This window comes from Rhea americana, unplaced genomic scaffold (assembly GCF_003343005.1).
Source record: "Rhea americana isolate MKP2758 unplaced genomic scaffold, rheAme1 scaffold_60, whole genome shotgun sequence".
Classification (NCBI taxonomy): Eukaryota; Metazoa; Chordata; class Aves; order Rheiformes; family Rheidae; genus Rhea; species Rhea americana.
Window position 1 is genome coordinate 1,500,228 of NW_028186757.1, and position 22,303 is coordinate 1,522,530.

The window sequence follows — 22,303 nt, forward strand, 5'->3', positions numbered from 1 at the left end:
TTCCCTGTGTTCTGGAAACATAACAAAGACATAATATTGATATTCACATTTTTATTGTTAGTGCGCCTTTGTTAGTTTATAGCCTTTGGACAAATTCTCCTCTTGCTTACACTGACAACAAACTTTAATTTTTTATGAACCAAATATGAAAATTTCTACATGCCCTTTGTTTTTTTTTCCTAATAGTAGAGTAATATTTCTTTTTTCTTTTTCTATTAAGTTTGTGGGCGTTATTGTGCCCATTAACATACATCAGAAGAGCATACAGTGATGTTCAGTAAAACACTGCAGAAGACTTATTTCCAAACTGGTCTTCCACAGTCCTGAAATGGCTGCACTCCAGCCACTCCCAATATATAGTTTAGCACAGCAACATGGCACCAGTATGAGTGGCTTTTCAGAGATGAGTAACGTGGTCTTAGAAGTATTCTGAGGAAGGTGGTGTATGTAACTGGACTTGGACAACATTTAATTGTCCAATTTTGCAAGACCACAACAATGTGGCTTATTTAAATGATCATGTGCAAATGTAGCTGTAACTGGACGTAACTGAATAGCATTAGCACAATCTCTCTGATGCACATGGGAAACGTTGCTCAAAGCAGAATTGGAATTTTATTTTGGTTTAGTTGTGTTAGTGAAAAGATCCATTTTGAGGCTTTAGTATGGTAATAGGACACTGAATCCTGAAATACGCTTTCACATAAAACTTTATCTAATAATATAGTCCTATCTTAAAAATTAATTTTTGGTAACTTTCAAAAAAATATTTATGGTGAATTATATTTTTCATTATGCCAGTGTATTTTTCAAATCTCTTTTGGCTCTGAGATCATTCTGAACTATTCTGAACTATTACACTGTTAACACTTCGCACTTGTACATACATAATTCAGACTGACACTAGGTTCTTTGCCATGAGCAAAAGGCTTGGCTGAAAGATGGTGTTCTTAAAATAGAGATGTAAAATTCACTTACACTGCGTAATTATTTCTTTAAGCTCCATCTTAATGCAAGGAGAGAAATGTGGAAGAGTATAGTAGGTAAATAGTACATGTATGTATTGTTATTAGAACTGGAAGAGTTTACTCCTATCAGGAGTGAAATTCTGGCCTCTCTGAAGTTTCTGGAGTTTCTGTACCAGCTTCAGGAAGTCAACAGTTCATATCAGAAGCTAGAAGCTAATGGAAAAAAATGTCACATGTTTCTAGCAGAGGCACTTCCAAAGATGCTTTTGAAAATCCTGTTCTTCATAACAAGTTATGTAACAGCTACACATTAAAACACAGTTTTCATGAAACAATAATGATTCTTACCTCTTTAATTTAGAATGTGTTCGTTAAAAAAAAAAAAAAGAAAAAAAATGCCTACAGGTCATCTTTGAATGAATAATTTACAGGTTTCAAAGCAAGATAAAGCTTGCTATGACTCCAAACAAAGTGCACAGTAGTCATCAGCTAATTCACACTTGTGATAGTTAAAAATTCAGGCTCTTTGACTGCAGCAAACTGGATACTTGAGCTTAAAGAAACCTGTGTGTAGCATAAGGTACAAGCTGATGGTAGAGCTCAGTCATATTATTGCTGCCTAACAAGGTCCCATCTGTCAGCTGAGTGACAGGCATGGATAGCATGGATCTTCTCAGCCTAGCCCAGCTGCAAAGTGAAGCAAGCTATCCAAAATCTAAGTTTAGGGAATATCAGCTGATGTATTTTACTTCCCAGTGTGGGGGCTAGGGTGGAAGCTCAGAGCGCGTGTACTGATACCGCCACTCAGCTTGGGGGCAGTAACTTCCTGAGCTTGGATAATTCTTATGGAAGCTATGAGGAATAGTGAAGACTATTCACTTGTCGTACCCACGGACCAATCTAGCAGTCATCACTGAAAGACAAGAGCCCTTTCCTTTTTAAATCCTGTCCCTTGCACTGCTTGTTAAAAAGGGATAGCCTGAGAGTATTCTCTGTCTGCCAGCACTATCCTACCCTCAGATTTTTCCTTTTACAAGAGAAACTCAGTGGTGCTAGTCAAATAACTAGAATACTTTTTCATAGAAATTTGCCCATTATACTTAGAAAATCATTTGACTATAGTGATAATGAATTGCTTTCTTGCTAAACTGTTTGAGGTGTTATATAGCATTCTGGTTATAATATCGTGCAATTATCTCATGCGGATCTGCCTGGGAACAAAAAGGGAATTCAGAGGAGATATTTGCTTTTAATTTCCTGCCTTTTCTGCTGCTGAAGACTCATTTTAAAAATTATAAGAATATACCGTGGTGCATAATATATTGTCACTCTGTCATGACAGTTGATGAGCTTAGTGTTCTTCAATGGCAGCTGTTCAAAATGACATTATTTAACTCATGCAAACAATACCACTGTGTATCTGAATCCCTTACTTTCTCAATGGCTTATTTACTAGCGCTTCCCTTTAGTACTGTAGAAACTCTGGTGACAGCTTTTTCACTCAGCAGTCATCCGTCATTGCCTTAAACTTGTCAACATGAGTAAGGCAGTGCTGTACTCATCTATAATGACATCCATATCTTTAAAGCCAAAGCATCTATAAAGATATTACTAGGTCTTGGAAGTAGGTATGTTTGATCTGATTTTTTGGAATGGGGTTAGATTCCGTAGTTAAAACTCTAATTTCTAGAAGCACATTTCTTGTAATTTCTAAAAACTCCTGAAGAAAGAGTTTAGTTTGTCTGTTACTGTCTTTTAAAATAGCATAAATAAATAAAAATTAGTTTTCATTTATATTAAAAGAGAATAAGTACAATATGCCCTTTTAGTTGCTTTCTTGGTCTTTGAAACTTATTCCATTTTCATTTTTTATATAGATGATAAATCTAAGGATCTAATGTAATGAATCATGATTCTCAGGAAAAGAAAGAAGAGATAGTGACATAAGTGATAAAATGTACTAAAAATAAAGTAATTCTTTATTGAGGGTATTTGGGTATGGAGACAGCGTACAAGGTGTGCGCCCATGTAGCAGAGTCCCCGTTCATTCCTGTCTCACGACTCTGCGGGATCTCTGTGCCAGCTGCTGCTGCTGCTGCCGCCGGGGAGGCTGCGGCCCCTTCGTCCCTCTCCGTCTCCCACGCGCCGAATGCACGTGCAGGGTGAGCTCTGCCTCTCTCGCGTCGGAGCAGCCCTGAGATGCCTGTGCTGAAGCTTGTGTGACACTGTGCAGCGTCTGCCTATGCTCCAAGTCAAACCGAGCCAGCATGGAGTATGCTGCAGACTCAAATTTCCAGTGGCTGTCGGCATGAATAAACACCGTGCCGCCTGCTTTTTAGGTAGGCTATGTATTGTGAAGGATCTATGCTGGCAAGCTGGAAAGCAAATAACTGTATTTGGTAAAGATGTCATAACCCTACTTGATAAAGATATATGGCTAAGAACCCTAGCGATTGCTCTTGGGCTTCAAAACCAAAGAGCTTTCTCTCTGCTTTCTGGGACAGCAGCAGCTGGCCCTGCCGAGGTGTGTGGCAGGCAGGACGAGCTGCTTCTGTAGAAGTGGGGAGCTCCTGAGGACCTTAGCTCTGTTCCCGTGTAGAGTGTACCTGATACAAATTATCTCAAATTACTGTGAACACAGTAGATACGGTTCTCTAATTATAATTTTAATTGCATCTAATTGTTATATTGCATCCCACTGCATACGAGTCTGCCTATCTCTCTGATAGATGCTAATTCCTTCAGCTTGAAAACCTCTCAGAGTTTGAGTTTGTAAGTTCATGGCAGGCACCAGTCTTGCTCCAGATGGCTGCAACTATGGATTTGTAGTAGGTTTTTTTAGGAGTGCTTTTTAACTTCTTCAATCATGCTTCCACGTTTTTGAGAACGCATGCTAATGTGGAGCAAAGATAATCTGCTACTGGGCAGAAATACCCCCAGCCCAGAACATCTCATGTTCTGTTATTACTTTAAAAATAAAAAGTAGAACTGGAGAATGTGAAAAGATGAAGCTGAATAAGAAAGAATGCAAACAGAATGAGCTCGAAAGAATCAAAAGACTAGAGTATGAGCAGACAGGAAAGAAATCAGAGGAAGAGTCCAGAGAAATAACACTTTATTTACTTGTAGTTTACACTGCAGATCCTAGGTTTTCTATGAGAATAATGCAAACAAATGACAAATATGGTCATGACTTTCTGAAAGTGGAATTCAAAGATAATTGTATTATTATTTGCATTACAGTGTTTAGAATTACTGATAATGGAACTGTTTATCATTTTTACAGGTCTGTATCAATATAATATCTGAATGCTTCAACTTGTAATACATTGTAGTTGCAATGTTCCTATCAAGTTTGAAAAGGTGATTTTGCCCATATTACGAATAAGGAAGTGAGGCAGAGAAAGAGTTAAACCCACAAGAGCACATCAATGTTGTGAAATTGTGGGTGCAACACTGCACTTTGCAGAGACTGGATTAAGTAAGCTCTTACTATGGCGAGGAATATATGTAAAGGAAGTGTCTGGAGGCAGCAGGTCTTATATATTTCAAATGCTGGGTTTTGAGAAGGAAAAAGACTGCTCTGCCACACTGCTTAAAAGATGCTTTCTGAGTTATGGGACTACTTCCCATTTACCAGCTGTATGTTCTTGCTATTTTTGTCCCTCTCCTTTTGAGCTATGCTGAACAACAGCCCCAGTTCTGACCCTGAATTTACTGGTTCCAGGGAGGTTTGGTGCTCCACGTAGTGTTGCCTGTTATCATTTAGAGTGATGGAGTTTTGCCTCTTTATCTGTGGCTACTGTATAAACTATATTAGCTCTTCCAGGCATACCTACAAAAATGGCTTTAAATCGTTTAACATGTGGTAGGAGATCCTTAGCTAGTGTGAATTATTGTAGCTAAATTAATTCCAACCCCATGCCACTGGATCCGCCTGCCTGAGGAATGTTTCATTTTGTCTACTGAATTTTGTCTAGAGCTAAAGGTTTTACTTGACATCTTCAGGTTAAAAAAAAAAAGGCAATTATTATTTAAGCATTTATTATTAATATATTAGTTAAAGCTTTTTAAATAGATAAGATAGATAAGCTAGAAATTACATAGATAAAAACCTGAAGCAGAGAGAGAGAATAAATAATATGTCTGCAATCACAAGGGCAATCTAGTAAATTTAATTTTGAACTCTGGTCTCAATATTTTTGAAATAAAAGGGTTTTTTTATTTTCTTTTCTTAGTTGGCAGGAATGGTTTCTGTGACTACAGAAGCAGTAAGAGATTTCTTACCTTTAATTTTTATCAATAAAAAGAGGAACTCACAAGGTAGATTTCAACTGTATTTTTCCCTTCTGCATATTTTCATGCAAGCAGGTGACAAGGTCAGAAATTGTAAGTGTGTTTCTAGCAAATGGTGAGCTTTTTCCTTAACAAAACTTGTCAGACAGTAATAGTTATTTTTTGCCAATGCTCTGTAATTTCTCAAAGACTGTACCAGTCAAGGACTAGAGCAATCTGAGGAAAGGGAACAGATAAACATAGCTATTTTTCAACTAGTGTTTTAGTATTCATCTGAAAATGCCATTACTAAAGTTAACGCGATCATCGCAAATAAGTGCGCTGTGGGTCCTTTCCCCTGAACGTTTTTCAGGGGGCGTTTTAGGGGCATTAACTCTAAGCGCGCCCGGAGCCGTGCCGCTGCCTCGCTTGCCCGCGAGCGCGCCTCGAGGCCGCGGCGGGCGCTCGTGCCGCCTGCGGGGCGGCGGGCGCGAAAGCCGACGCGCGCGGCGGAGCTGATCGCGGAGCCTGGCGGGAAGGGCGCTCCGACCCTACGAGCAGGCTGCTTCTAAAGCTTACGGAGAAACGTATAGCTGATCCTTGTCAAAACTCCTGATGGTCAGGTTCAAACTCCTGTCGCAAGCCAGGAGTAGTTAATTGCTTTGAATGAAAGAACACAAATTTCTGTAGATAAGCAACACAAGTTTTTAAATATATAAGGTATTTTTTCTGTGTAATTTTTCCCAAGGCAAAAGCAGATCACCTATGGTTTTTTTATGAATAGGATTTTTTAAATGTTGAACAATTTTTCAGTCATTTTCACTGTGCACGGTCTGCAAGAGAAGCCCTGTATTTAGCTTACAGCTGACCGCTGGGTGCCCGTTTGGAACGGAGAAAATAGAGTCCAGTCTTTGCCATTGCCACGTTCAGCGCCATCTGCGATCACCAGCGCCGAGAGCTTCGCAGAGCGTCCTGGCAGGAGCCAGGAGCCGAGCCACCCCCCAAGCCTTGAGACACGCGGCCGCTGCTTTGCTCTGTGCTTCTCCGTAATGTAATGTGCTGTGGCTGGCTGGCAGGTGCGTTACAAAAATAAGCCCCTCCAAAAAAAAAAAAAGATTTATATGTAATACGTCTATGTATTCGGTCATTTGCCAGTTTTCACCAGCTGAAGCTCTCTGACAGGGAAATCCACTGACACACTGACACCATCAAATTGCTCCGGAGGGAAGGCAGCTTGGCTCGCTATGGGTGCTCGTTCCTGGATGGCCGGGGAGAAATGATGGTGGTGGTCTTGGGTCCTGAAAATCAGGGCGCCCAAGGCGGCTCTGTCTTCCTCTGCGCCTACTGATTAGATAGCTCAGTTTCATCCCTGCAAACTTCAGCTATCTAATGGAGAGCTCAAGTCGAGAGAGTAGCTGTCCTCTGCCTGGGTCACCTTGAGCGACTTCGTTAGATACAGTTCAGAAATGATGAGTTTGGTTAATAGGCTGAGAACGCTTAATTTAAACTTTAAACTGGCCCTGACGTGGTTCCCGCGGTGGGGCGGCTCTGCGGAGGAGTGCTGCCCGCGGCTGCAGCCCTTCTCGCTGAAGCCCCGTTTCTCACCCTCCCTGTCGTTTGTTTAAACATCGGGTTATGGAGCAGAAAAAAAAAGTGAGGAGGGCGAATAAGGCTCTTTCGTCGTAATTTTATTCTGTTTTCTTTTATTTGATATTCCTTCTCTAAGGAATCATGTTAGGCACTGTATCCAAAAGATGTGCATTGGAGATCCTGATTTCAAAAGGGCCTTTCTACAGCCTGTGAATTAGTGCCTGAATCCGGGAAAGGGTAAGACTTCAGATAGGCTCCTCTATATAGCGTATCCCCTCAGTTAGTTTAAACAGCTTCCTACTAAACCGTTGCAGGGTATAGGATGTAAAATGAATTCTAAATCCAGTTTCAAATAAAAAGAGAAAAGGACAAAGAATAAAAAACACCAAAGAAGGATTTTATGCCGACAGCACAGGGCTGCAGACTCCCTTCTGGAAGCGGGGCAATGAAGGGAGAGGGATTCTGCGTCTCCTTGTTTTCTGACCACCTCTCTCGGCCTTTTTGAGCAGCTGTGTATATTGGGGTGTAGGGGGAAGACCTTACAGATAATATGCCTTGCACCTCCAGAACATATTCTGCATTTCCAGCTGATAAAATGACTCAGAAGTCGCTAACCTCTTCCTGCCTCACTTCTGTAACCAAAGTACGGCGCTCACTCGTGCCAAAGATATTATCTGATATGTAATCAGGGAGAAACACCAAAGCAGGGAGCTTGGTTGTGGCTTGGTGGTGGCAATGCAGAAGTCTTGTTTTTAGAGTCAAGTTAAAAAAAAATAAAAAAGGTTTAGAGTCATCACAATGCAGCTGTTCAAATTAATATGCAATTCAAATGGCTTCCTCTGTGCCATTTCTTATAATTACCTAGGTTTCTGTTGGATAAAGTTTATGGGGGGGAGGAATTGCCATAATCTCTGCTTTTTCTCAAATTTTGCAGCTGCTAGGGAGCTTAAAGACGGTTATTTATAAGGGCAATCCACGCTCTCTTCATTTTTTCCCTTTTCACAGTTATTTAGCCATAAATGGGGGGTGGAGGGAGAGCCCTGTTTAAGCTTGCCTCACCAATCCACTGCTTTGAATTTTTAATGATGACAGCTAAATAATAAAAGCTCCCCAAAGGTAACAAAATCACTGTAACATTCTGATGGCTCCTCTGTAGTCTGCTATGGAAACAAACATCTGTGAAAGACTATTTCCTTTAGTGTTGCCTGATGAAAATGACCTTTAAAATTATCACAGAAGCGAGGCTTTAACCACCTGCTGAGGAATAAAAGACAGATATTTACACAGTAAATGTTTTAACTACTGCAGGAAAAAAAATAAAAAAGGCATTTTGAGTAAAGCTTCAGATTATGTATCGGTTAGGAATTGAACTCTGGGAATTTCCTCAGAGTTAACTTAATACATTTTCCATGGATATTCAATAGGTAACAACAAAACTAAGACATGCTTCAGAAAGCTGTCAATAAAGAAGTTTAGAGCCAGCACAAACATTGTTAACAGCCACAAATTGAGATGAGAACGATATTAAATAAAATTTAGAAGATACTAAGACTTTGGTAAGGAAGTGCAAAGTGACGACAGCAATAGAGACTAAAAGAATCTGTGCTTGGATAGCCTCAGGGCAGCAGCTGAGAGTACACGAGGTGCTGATGGATATGGGCTGATGCAACCTAGCAGATGTCTTCTGAAAAGTTTTCTGGTTTAAGTCAGAACTGGAAAATACATATAGGAAAGCTTTCCATAAAAAAAAGAAAAAGAATTCAAAGTATATAAAATATTTCAATATCGTATTTCAAGGAGAAAATTTGAAATATTTAGTTCTAATGATAGTATAATATTTTATATTAAAATCCAGTTATAATTGCATGTAGGTAATATTATGGAGATATGTCAACAAAATTCCATATAATACAAATATCTTCACAAAAACCAGTACAATTCTGTCGCAAAGAAATCATTCATTTTGTTGTGGAAGTTAATTGTATTGTTAAAATAATGAAAGTTAATTATTAATTGCATTTTGCTACTGAATTATATTTTTTAAATCATTTTCCTTGCCTGACTTCTGCGATCTTAGCCTTTTCCCTGGTAGCCTGGTTCACACACCAGCTGCAGTCAGAGTCCCTGTTTTTTTCACTGTGAATGTTTGTGCCACCAAAAATGCATTTCTGCAAACACTAGCTGAGGACACTGATTAATTTTGTCCTGGAAATATGATAAGCCGTAAGTAAAATCTCAAAGGAAAAAGTACCACATACTGAACCACCAGCATTTTTTGGCGGCCTCTCCTTTCACAACCTTGCTTGTGCTGTCAGAAGTGATGGGGTCACAGCGTATGGTTCAGTGGATGTCTTCTCCTGGTATTTTTTTTTTTCCTTTTTATTTCTCATTCAGATGGGACTGAATGAAGGTAAGCAATAAACTCTAGGGTTTGTGTGCTTTTTTTCTGATTGGCATAATGTTTCAGCCCTCTCGAAGTAATCTCTAGCACTCTGAAAGTGGGCTGTCACAAAGCAGTGTGTAAGGAGATGCCACATAATTGTCAAGAATTAAAATAAATAATAAATTGAAGGGGGTGAAAATTTCTTAATTTTTCTCAGACACTGATTCAATGACTGGAATAAGGAAAAAGGATTTTTCAGAGTAATGTAATTATAGTTCTGTAATATTTAATAAACCTTAAATGATTCAGACACAAGGTAAAGCATTAAAATCAACCTTTAATCACAGAGGCTGGGCATTTCTGATGGGAGCTCATGCTAAAGTATCTACTCTGTACAAAATATGTGACTTCATTTCTTTTAATATTTCAGATATGCTGTAAGATTTTGAAAGCAGTTTACTTGGAACAAATCGGATAGATTTGGGGTGTGTGTATTTCCTATTCCATTATATAAGCTGAGTTTGGAATGATTTTTTCTTCCATTTTCCTGGCATGATTTTTTGCTGGTTTACGTTTTTTGGGGGAGTTATTCTTCCAGCACAGTTCATTGATTAAAAAAAATTTTTTGATACTCTGTGTTGGCTATATGGTGGTACCTATTATCGGATCACCTGTCTTCTCACATAAGCTGTTCTGAGTTGAGAAAAAAATTCAGGATTTGCCTGAATCCATTCTCAGAACATCAAATAATTTCCACTTTTTCCAAAGTTTTGAAAAGAGGCTAATTACTTGGAGTCTTGAATTTCTACTTGAGCTACCTGAAAGTGGTCTCTGTGGGTAAGTGAAAGTAAGTTCCCCTTCAAGAGCCTAAAACTGAATCATTTAAAATCACTAGTATCTTTGTAGAATGCTTAGTTCACGTTGATGTTTACTTACGGGGAAGCTTGCCCTTGAAAGACGAATTGATTTGGTGCTGTTGAAAACTAAATATATTAGTTTGACATGAGTTGACAGAATGATTTTTCCAAGTGTGTGAGAGTTTGCATTCAGATGGAATGCAAAAATGCCATATGCACATTATATGGCAAATATTCAAGCACACTTGCAGTACCTTGTAAGTGATAAAATCAATTATGGGTTCTCAGAAGCAAGAATGTTCAAAAGTGGGAAGTATCTTCTTAGGGAATCGATCTAAATTTTAATGAAGGATTACATTTAGGATTTAAAAAACAGTATAAAGCACTTTCTGTTGATTTATGGTGAGAAAAATCATGAAGGCTGAAATATTGATGATTCAAGGATTTGAGGGTTTAAGTAGTTTGTGTGTAGTGAGATTGTTTTGTAAGACCTTTGTTAAAATTTTGTTTGAGATACTAAGGAGAGAAATAGCATTGCTAAATGCATTTGCTTGTAGTTGGACTATTAGATTGTGACCCACTTATTTTCTAATTGAAGCTTTTAACCTGTTTCAGTTTAGGTTGTAGGCGCAGACCCACAAAGCCATTTCAGAAGCTAATTCTTATTTGAACATCTCACTGTCACTGATTTCAGGAGAATGTACCCATCAGAATGGGAGGTAAGTGCCTATGAACCTTTGAACAGCTGAACGGTAGTGCTTTTCATTGGACCTGTAGTTTGTATACTGACACGTGCTCTGATTTTTTTGGAGATGCATTAACATCCTGCTAACCTGTAATATTTAAACAATGCATATCTGCAATTTGCACTCTACCAAGGCTAAACAGATAGGAAGGTTTTTGTCATGGTTTTGTCTGTCTGAATGCAGAAATACAAAAGTTAGAAATTCACGTAAGCGAAGGTAACACACTATCAGTCCGTTTCTGCAATATACTTTGGATTTGTAGTCATTAATGGCCTTTTCATGAAATGTTGATGCAGCCAAATGGAGCTCTTTTGAATAAGCAGGGGATTTTTCTTAACTAGAAGTGCGATATTGAGCCAGTAAAACTACCTGATTACTCCATATTTTTATGTTTATGTACTATAGTCACTTCCATATAATTGGGCTGCTACTATTAGCAGAAACCATTCAGACTTTATTAAAAGTATTTGTAAAACTCATTTTCATTAAATATGTGACATCTGCATTTCTCTCTGCTGGGCTTTGCCTTCCTACCTCAAACAATCAGAACTATACACATTATACATCTGCCATCTTTTATAATCTAAACTGCCTCAAGTAGGAACAATGCATTTATATTTTATAATGAAAAGAAAGTCTCTGAATGCCAACTAGTAGACACAAAAGATTATCTTCCTATTTGCCAGGCTTGGATTGTCAGACATTAAATTTTTTAGCAGCCACTTCTGATGAATTATTGATGTTCTCGCTATTTAGAAAATGGATCACATCACTGGAGTAATTAGCACCCTGCCACTTCTGCCTATCATATTTAATGTATCATGAGAGAACTCTTGTGTTGAGCTATTTTTTAAATGAATGACTAGCTTTGTTTCTCATCTATTGCCCTGTTGCACATTATCATCCAGTGCGTATTGATGGTATTCAGTAGGTTTAGGATCAAATGTGTGTATGTGCCTTCCTTTCTGGATGTGTGTCTCGTAGGAGTTTAATGATACAAATTCCTCTTCTAAGGATTACTGTGCCAAACAAAGCTTTGAATCTATACTTTTTGCATACCAACAGAGCCTGTTGAGTGTGGTGAAACATTTTCTCTACAAAATATGCAGTTTTGTCAGGTTAAAAAAAAAAAAAGGATCCTTAAGTCTGTCATGTGACACTTCGTATTAAGCTTAGAGTAGAAAATATTTCCTAAGGAACTGACTCATGAAGCAATTTAATATTGTTAGCTCAATATTTTTGTGAGTTTATCACCTTATGTAGTTTTCTTTTATTTAAATTAGTATAGGTCTATAAAACAGTTAATGCATTTAGTAGGTTTAGTAATTTAGTATTCACCATAGTGCTGTCTACTTAGTTTGACTTAAATGATATTGAACCTAATATTTCCATGTAAATTGTGCAGAATGGAAGCCTTCTCAAACTGTTAGGATAAGCTTCAGTAAAGGCAGTAGGGAGCGTGTATTCAAATCAACATAACCAATATAATATCCCCTATATATAAGATATCTTAATTCAGATACATAAATAAGTATCTGCTTCAAGTAGGAACAATGCATTTATATTTTATAATGAAAAGAAAATGTCTGAATGCCAACTATATAAGTATATAAATATCTTATCTCCGCTTCTAAGCGTGTAGGAATCGGATTTTGGTTAGCAAATTTTTATACTTTCAAATGAATAAAATATAGCTCTGTTTTGAAGTTCATATCCAACAACTGCCACTTCTTGCAACAAGAGGATTCCACGAGTTCAGAGGAAAGTACTTTTATAAAAACAAACTAAACTTTAAATGTAAATACAGGCTATGGAAATCTTTTCAGAAGTGAGTCATTTGCCATAATTTACTATCCTTTTACAAAATTAAGATGCCACAATGGAAGCTATTCTTTGTTCTTGATTTATATGTCTGTGCATTTCAGAATTTTTCACGCCTTAGCAATCCATTTCTTCTAAGAACCTGCTAAAAATGACTGAAAACACAGAGGTAAATGTACGCTGGCAAAGTCATCTTACAAGACCATTAATTTATAAACATAATGCATGTTACTTAGGGATACATTTTTAAAGGTATCCTGAACTGCATGTTTTTCTGGGTTTTTGTGCATTTTAACGGAGCACTCAATTGTATGCTGCGTTTAAATGTTCTCAATACCTGCTAGTTAGGAAAACAGAAGTAGGAATAAAGATACTTGAAAAAATAGGAAAATAAAAAAAAAATCACATGCACTTCACGACATTTTTATGAAAATAACTGCATACCTAACTGCAAGACAGAGAAGAAAGACACATCTGTTTAAATGGACAAGGGCACTGATCAACATAATTTCATTTTTAATTGGGCACACTAATTGCAATACACACTATTGAAAGGTAATCTGTTTCAAAGTGCTATGTTTTCTGGCTTGAGGCACTTCAGATTGTCGGAGAATATAGAGTATGTAGCAAGGATGATAATGGCAAAAATTCAAAACGAGATACGAACAAATCCGTTCAACAGAATAAATGAAACAAAAACCCCGAAATGGGTGATACAGAACAAAAAGAAGTAATAAACACAGGATAAACCTGATGATCCACAGACACTATTTTAGATAATTTATTCTTGGTGGTAGACCCACATTTAAATTGTTTCAGTTTGAAGGAAAAGTTTGAAGGTGAAACGGTTCCCTATTTCCCTGGGCAAAGCCAGAGCAGACTTTGTGCAAAGAAGCAACAGAGGTTGAAGAAATGGGTGCTGCCCCTCCTCGCCTGCCAGCTGCCCGGCAGTTTCTGAAGTTGCCTCTCAACTGTTGTAGGTGCTCAAACACCTCTACAGTCTTCAAACTGAGTGCATTAAGCCTTAGGATATACTTAATGCATTAGGGGAGGAGGTACTGTCTGCTCTTCATCTCCCAGCTTGACTGGTCTATTAGGCTGTCAGGCTGCCTCCACGCTGCTAGGGAAACCACAACTTCATAACAAGCTGAGCGCACAGAAAGTTGACCGAGGTGGTTGTCTTTTTACTACCTGCTCTCGCAGTGGAGTAGCAATAGTTTCGTATCTGCTGGTTGGTTTTGGGATTCGCTAAAATATGTGAAAGGTCTGCCAAGTCTTTCGGTACACCCAAGCCAGCACCTAGCCCCTTATCACTGCAGAATGCTTCACAAATACTGGCTGTTGTTTTGTCTCCTGTTTGGCACTGCAGAAATAAATTGTTCGATACTTGAATGCTTATGCCTGAAAGTGCATTCACCTATGATTATTTCTCCTTTTGGCTGATAATAAGGACAAAAAGAGATATTTGACACTGTTTATTCAGTACAAGTAACAAAACAATTACTAAAGAACACATTTGTTAATCACTGTGTCAGCAAGGATTGTGGTGCAAGGGTAAGCACACAGCTCATCCATCCAGATTTGTTGTTGTTAAACTGAGTCTTTCACTGTACATCAGGCAGGTGACTGTAATGCTTTTAACAGGAGTGGGTATACCTCCCAGACCGTTCAGATTGCTTTAATGCTGGTGTATGAGATGCTGTGTGTGGGGCTGAGTGTCAGGACCTGGGAACCAGGTAGCAGATGTGTGTGGCTCACACATCTTGGCTTGTGTGGCAGGTGAGCATATGTATAGCTCAAGTAATAAGGGGGTGTTTGGTGGAAGGCTGCTCCTGGGCAGAAGTACCTCCAAGGAGGATCCTTCTGAAAGGGCATTGCCACAGGAGAGACTGTACCCTGAGCAACTGAGCTTATAGTTGGTGAAATTTTTGCAGTAGAAAAGCCAGATAGCTGTTTTCTGTGCAGAATGGGAAATAATAGAGTGGAAAACTGTATATGAACTGGCCAAAGAGAGATAAAAGATTGAGAGATTTGAATTTGTTCGTGCATTGTTACCTGCCATGCAGTTGTGCAAGTCATCTGGGACTCTGTGTCTCTCTGTGTAGTTTGTTATCCCTGTCCACACACTATTTCACATCTATATTTTTTTTCATGGGCAACTCTTTCTTCCTCTCTACATTACTCGTGGTACTCAGTCCTTTGAACTTCCTAATCCTGCAGCAGAATCTCTTGCTTGCTGACTCTCAAAGTCAGTGGATGATTATAGGAGAAAAGTCTACCTTCCTTTGTAGATTCAGTTGTAGGAAGAGGATCTGAAAATTTTTCCTTTGTTCCAAAAATTGTACTGTTGGCCACAAAAATCTAGAAGATGTTTGACACAGTCCTTTTAATTTTTCTTCTCTTCTTCAGGGTTAAATATTTAACACTGACAGTCCCATTCCAGGAGCAAATGTAAGGAGTAAGAAAACAAAGAGAATTACTAAGCATTCTGTTATATATTTGAAACACAGAGCCTCTAAGCTGATTGGTCTTCACTCCTGCAGCTAGCAATAGCAGGGCTAGAGCATTAATGTGGCATCTGCGATCACTGGTGGGATTTGCACAGAACAGGAGTCAATCTGCACTGTCTCTTGCTAGTTGTACCTCTTGGTTTGTAACCCCTAGTGCGTATTGCTGACACTTACGTAGCCTTTAAGATAATGTCTGTATGAGAAAATGAATTCTTATTATGGCCTCAGAATGCAAATAAGAAAGTTCTATAAATAAATATGGCAGGAGGGAAGTAAAAATCACTTGAATTATGTTACTTTTATATTATTGCTTTTGTAATTAACTTGGATGTACTTCAAAGAACAATTGTGGTATACAAATCCTTTTTTCCTCAGTACAGCCAAATAATAATGAACAAAAAATGCGTAGCAAAAAATAATTAAAAATCACTTCTATTGCTTCTCAAAGGGTGATTATGTACACAGAGAAAAAGTAAGAGACATTGCAAACTAATCACTGATTTTAATATTCTTATTCAGTTTAGATGGCTGCATGGGTCCAGAAAAATACTTAACCCTTCTCTCTACTGAGATTAGAAAACCCATGTAACATTCGTATTTTTCCTTACATAATGTCAGTATGAAAGTGTTGGATCTTTGTGCTGTAAAAAACACCTCTCTCTCAGTGGTATTTGACATAAATAATTGCATCACACTGAGTAACAAAAAGAATACTAATGGAAAAAGTTCCTCGGTGACTCAGGATTTCAATAACTAATAATGACTCATTGACTTTCAATAATATGGCAGGTTTCTAAAAGTCATATCAAGTCATATAAAAGGACTTTAACATCTCAAATGTAATTTAACAGATTTCACTTTCAAGACCATATTTCACTTCAGAAAGCTTCTATTCAACAGTCATCTACTCCTAAAGCTGCCTAAATGGACTAGTATCTGCTTATCTGATCTGGCATTTTCATTAAGTTCCTGCTCTGTATGCTTGCAAAACTGCCCCAGTCTGACCAGCTGCCTCTTCCCTAAGCTTTTCAAAGATCCAGAAACCAGGTAAAGTAATACTGAGGTCCTTCAGAGAACCTTTCTGGTACTTGTGCTTTAGGCATGCCCCTCAAAATATTGACTTTGGTGGCCTTCCTCCCCTCCCTGGCAGAATGCAGATGAAAAGAGGGTGGCATTGGTTGCTCCAGCTGAAATACTCTAGTAGGTAAAGGAGTCACCCAAAATCCAGATGGAGAAGATGGATACCTTCATCGGGATTCTGAATCTAGTGGCCAATCACCTAGAAATTGAATACTGCCAAAATCCTTTGCTGGATCTAGCTTTTGGAACTAAATCATGAAAGGTTTTTGTGGAAAATTTTACCCACGTGGACTGATGACAAACTTTTCTTAAAAAAAAATCTCATATACTTTTTGATTTTCTAGCAAATATGTTAATAATAATTTTTCTCCTCAAATCTATGGAATTATAGAGCCCATATCCATCCCCACAAAGGATACCTGTGCTCTTGGAGAAGCTCTCATAATAAACAGTATCTTTCCCCTTTTGTGCATGCAAGCGTTGGCTATGCATAACAGCCTTGTCTTTTTAAAGTACAGTAACATTTTTGCATAGGAAGTAAGACATTTCCCCTGTCAGACAGCTGAGTTACCTTTGGGAGCAAGCACCTTAGAGTACAAGAATTAGATGCTGTTTCTGGCTTGTAGTGGTGAAGGAAGAAAAGCACAGCGCTCAAACAGTGGTTTACAGCCTGTCATCTGTGGGCCTCTGAGATTTCCCCAGAATATTTCTAAAGGATTCACAGAAGGAATTTTGTCAGTTGAACATATTATTAGGCTTCAGTTCATAATACAGAGATCTCATCCTTCATTGGAAAATCCTGAAAATTCATTTACATCAGCTACGCTGCTTCATTAATTTTTACCAGCAAAAGACCTGGTCCTAAGCTCAGATTTGCAGATCTCCCTAAGATTGCAAGTTAGAGTGTTTGGGGATAAACACAGATTCATTAATAGTACATCTAGACTCTACATTTAAGGACTCAAAATGGTACTTTAGTGTGCTGGAAAGCTATTTATTTGCCCAGGCAGCAATCTGAGCTTTGAAATGTGGGATTCGAAGGCCAACAACAGCCTGCAACGTTAAAATATGGCTTCCTGTGTATCAAGAGTCGTGTCTAAGAACCTGAATTACAGCTTTACCTGTGCTCTTCAAAAGCATACACAGAAATCTAATAACATTTCAGGTTGTAAAATACAAGTTAATGGATAACATGGGCATTTCCTCTGAATTTTTTTGTTTTAATTGCTAATTTTTCTTTTTGGTGAATTTCCTATGAAATTCTGAGGGGTAGATGTGCGTCTTCTGTAATGAGTTGATACCAGGAGGTTAATTAAGGATCTGGATATATAAGGCTGCTCAATTAGTTCTGGATCTTGTACGTTTTCATTCAACTCCCAAATGTTTATGGTTTTACATGATTTGCTTGTAAATGAAAACTATGTATGTGTGTGTTAATATGCTACGTCTGGGAATCCCAGGAGAGAAACTAATTATTTCTTCAAACTGATCTGACATCATGCACAATTGATACAAATGGGTGATGAGAATATAATTTTTGTGTGATTAAACTGATTATAAAAGCAGTATCATCTGTTGTTGAGTATGCTCACATTACCATAGAGTGATGGTCATAAACCCGCCTGATTGTCGTGGGATAATTGCATTACCAGTTCATAGTAAGAAACTACTTGACTGAAAATTTGGTAGAAAATGATTTATCTTTTTAACCTGCTCTCAAACATGCATACATAATGGTTTTAGTAGCATGACTACTTTTTCAAGCAGTTATAGTAAAACCACCTCAGGGCTAGTCTTACGTGGTGGTTGGATCTGAAGTAACATCAGATCTTCTTTTTTCATGGCTTTAAGTAGAAGAGGAAGCCTGGAGTAGTCTAGGGAGCAGTCTGTTAATGATGCATACTGTTCTCACCATGAATGGCAGTAGAGTTTTGGCATGAGATTAGATGGGGGAAAGGAAATAGAAGACCCTGAAATTGGATGTTATGCATCTTATTCTGATATAAACTTCATTTTCATTATCCATCAGTCCTAGATCTGCTACAGAATTGGTTGTATGATGCTTTTTTCCAGCTCTCTGTATGTCTGGAATCTGATAGTTTGGAGTTTGGGTTATTTACGTATTTTGGACTTGAAGGGAAATCTCTGTCCTTTGGGATTTTGCAAGTGTATAGGATGAGAAAAAGAGTATCATTAAAAATGTGTAATGAAGCAGAATGGTTTCTCTGCATGCAAGGGGCCAAAGCCTAACTTACAGCCTTATTATAAGAAATTAGAGTTATTACTAGCTTTACAAATCTAGTACTCAGAAGCGAGAAAACACCAAGATCATTTCAGCTTTAATATCACTGTTTCAGGCATGTGAGTTGCAGCAGTTTTAACATGTTCTGGTCACTACTGCTTTTACTCTCATCAGACCTCTGCACATTCAATGTGCAGATCATGTATTGCTCACATCCGTTATTTATTACCTTTACTCTTATTGCTCAGTATGTGACTGTCAGCTTTATTTACTGTTTGTTATTCTAACCCTATTATAAACATAGAATTATTTCTCCTATAGTCATGTCTGTAAACCTTCATTATTATATTCAAATCCTTTGATTTTACAGATAGAAGACCTGAGGCACTGGCTAGCATCAGAATTAATCATTACTGGATCATCTTATGACTCTCTTTTTTTCAATAGTTATCATTGCAAACTTTATGCATTGAAAGCACAATTCTAGCCAGCTTTAGTCACTATAGTGATCATCAGCTCTTCTGTGACTCAAACCCCACAGTCTGAGCACGGGCATTTATAAGTAGGGTATCTTGATAACGAACTGTGGGGTTTAATTTGATTTATTAGTCTAACACCACATCAGAGATGTGCATGTTTCACATTACATTGCATGTCTGCTTGCTTGAAGACTGAAACTAGCAGATCAGCAGTAGTGTTACAGTCCTGCTTTAGCTAATGAGGAGCTGTTTTGCTTAGCCTCAGTGGAACTTGATCGAGGTCAGCGTAAGCATCTCTGCACAGCACTGCATTGTGCTGCGCAGAGCTGTCTTATGTCAGATGCCGCAGTAGACTCTAAGCACTGTGTGATGCTGTTCAACTCTCTTGTTCGTAGGAGTAGCTTCTGTCTTTGTGAAAGCCCTTGTATTTATTCACTACCGTAGTCTAATGCCTGAAACATAAGGCAAGATAGGAACATAAGACATTTAACACAATGTGGGGAAAAACTAGTGCAAAGTTAGATATTGGAAGATTGTATTTTGATTCATTTGATTTGAAAATTGTGGCCTTTTGGTGTTTCTGGAGGAGAATGTGCTCCTAGGAAAATCTGACAGCACTCAACCAGCTTCTTTCTTATCCTAATTCTTTTCTCACCAAAGTCTACTTCGCTCTTTGTCATAGCAGTGTCATCTTGCTCACATTCTCGTCTCTGTAGATGCTTCATATGAGATACTATCTCTTTGTTCACTACTTTCCCCCACTCTTTAATATGCTAAAACAAATCTAAGAATGTCTATTTAAAAGGATGCAAAATGTTAGACCTTTCCAATGCGTTTTGAAACACAAGTTTTCCTACTTTGACAATCACATTAACTGAAGGTACTAAACTTGCTAATATTAATTACAGCACATACATTAAGTTGTATTTTTTTTTCCAATAAGGTCATTTGGTCCTAGAAAACTACCCTGGGTAAGTCTGGTATGGGCTCTGCTCAGAATTCACACAAGCCATCAAGCCTTGGAAGGACCAGGACAGCACATAACCGCAGGAGCAGAGCTGGGCTGAGACCTTGACTCAGGATCACAGTGTAGTTATTGCTTAGCGTCAGAGAGGAAATAAATTATGTAATTCTTATTCATGGAATATTGGGTTTCTCCCTTCATCTTGAGCTCCTCCCTCACCTACCTATCTGGGAGGAAAAGTAATGCTCTGTCTATTGTAGAATCTCTTTGCTTTGCATACAGAGAATTTGGAAATTCAGATTTCTCTTATCTGAGGAGGTCGGAAGATCCCCAGAGCATTTCTTTTGCTTCTTCACAAGGACATACGGCTTGACCCACAACCCAATCAATGGTTTCTGTCCACTTCAGCTCTGCTGTTACCCCACAGTCCTGTGCTGCTTGTGGGCTCATTGATTCTGTTTGCTTCTTGCATTAGTTCTTTTTAGGTAATCTTCAGTGCAGACTCTTAGCAAATACTTCTGAAAAAACAGAGCATACAATATTTTCCCCTGCCTATTTTGAAAAGATCACAAACTCACCAGTTAAAAAGAAACCTTTATCTCTTAAATCCATGTTGGGTCTCTGTCAAAACATTTTCCAGGGCCATCATTTACTAAGTGTCTCTGAAGTGTTTACTCTTTGCTGAAAGCTGATATTAATTTAAGTTGTCCAAGACTGTGTACTGCATAATAGCAATCTGTCCTCCTTCAGTGAGGCTCAACTGTTTTATGAATTCACTGAACCTGCTTGTATCAAGAGGAAATTATGTTATCCTTTTAAGAACACTGGCTTAAAACTGTATCTTTGGCCATTTATGGCTAAACTTCTTTTTGTACAAAGAGGATCTTAACCTCCATGACCTGATCTTCTATTATTTAGATGCTGAAAGCCTCCATTTACTTCACAGTCAAAGTAATAAAATGAGAAATTAGTACTGAAGGTTCAAAGCACAAGAAAGACAAGCTATAGGGTTTTCCTTGCTCTGCTTCCTCTTTAAGCCAATCTCTAGTTTGAACAGGTCTGCCCTGCAGTCATGGGACTTTTCAGAAACCAGAATTTTTGGTATTGTGCTCTAGAGATCAGTGCACATACCAAAACTTGCCTGAGAAACAAGATTCTTTAGCCTATTCCACGCTACCTCAAAAGGATTCTGATTTTTGCGTGCCTCAATCAGGTATATCGTAAAAGCACATTTTATTGTGTTGTTTCAGGGAAAAGTGTGTTCTTTTTCTCAGCTGTAATTTGAGAGATTGTCATTATAGTTTAGTGTCAGTACAGGTAAAACGACTGTCATGTTTTATATGGCCGTTTTCTGAATAGTTGTAGTGTTCTAATACTTTTCAGTCTTTTGACCAGGAACAAAAAAAAATCTTCATTTCCATCTCCATTTCCTTTCAATCTTTTAGCGATGTATCACTAGGCCTAGTACTTTGTCTGTTTTAATATGTGACTAATCTTTTCAGACCCATTTCCATTGCTATCTGTGCACTACAATTGCTGACTGTATTATACCATGGAATATGGTATGCAGCAGTCCATCAATCCTCTTTCTTCATCTAAAGGCAGAAAATATATAGTAATTGCTTAATAAATCTGCCATTTCTTTATCTCAGTCCCCAATTCTCCATTTGCATTTTTAGTAGTTTTATCTTTAGGGCTGGCTGGTCATCTAACCAAGACAGGACGATAGCTAACTTTTATAGTGCAGAAAGCAATAAGACTCTATGGTAAATGAATATTTTTTATTAATAATGGGTACTAAATCTTGATGGAATTGTTAATGTCATACGTAGCTCCAGCCCCTGCAGAGCTAGTCTAGTGCTCCTGGGATGGACTGTGTCCTCTCCCTGTGCCTCAAGGATGTAATCCAAGGAATTTTCCTGCATTCTAGCGTGGAGAACTTTGCAACAAATTCAGGGAGGGATTCTAGCAAGATCAGCTTTTCCTATATTCTTCCATATCTTTGCTTTGTGTTAAGGAGTACCATATTTTTAATGTTGCGTTAGTGGTGCAATATTGGGACAGGGTATTCTTTTTGATTTGATTTCCTGCCAGGCAATGGGAAGATACATAATACACTACAGGTTCCCCAGATGTGCTCTTACTGCTTTGTTATAGTAGCAGAGATACCCTGTTATCAGAGGCTCTGAAAGCAGCTGAAAGCATTAGTGAACCTAGTTCTTTATGTATACTGATAGGGATTATTTGTTTTTTAAAAAATCTGAAGTTTCTAGCCAAGAGAAACACAGGAAAACACAAAAACTTTTAGTTTATTAACCACACTTCTTTTTTTACAACTGATTCTGTCTTGCGTCAGTAGTTCTCAAAGAAGCTTTAAAACACTCTGTT

The 22,303-nt window shown here is 38.1% G+C and overlaps 1 long non-coding RNA gene across 1 annotated transcript in view; it reads left to right on the top strand.

Moving 5' to 3' along the window:
- The first annotated feature begins 10,705 nt into the window (after positions 1-10,705).
- Positions 10,706-22,303, top strand: part of LOC146587270 (uncharacterized) — a 39,573-nt gene continuing 27,975 nt past the window's right edge. The window contains exon 1 of the long non-coding RNA XR_014897706.1: positions 10,706-10,792. This is a non-coding gene — a long non-coding RNA (uncharacterized LOC146587270). The remainder of the gene's footprint in view (positions 10,793-22,303) is intronic.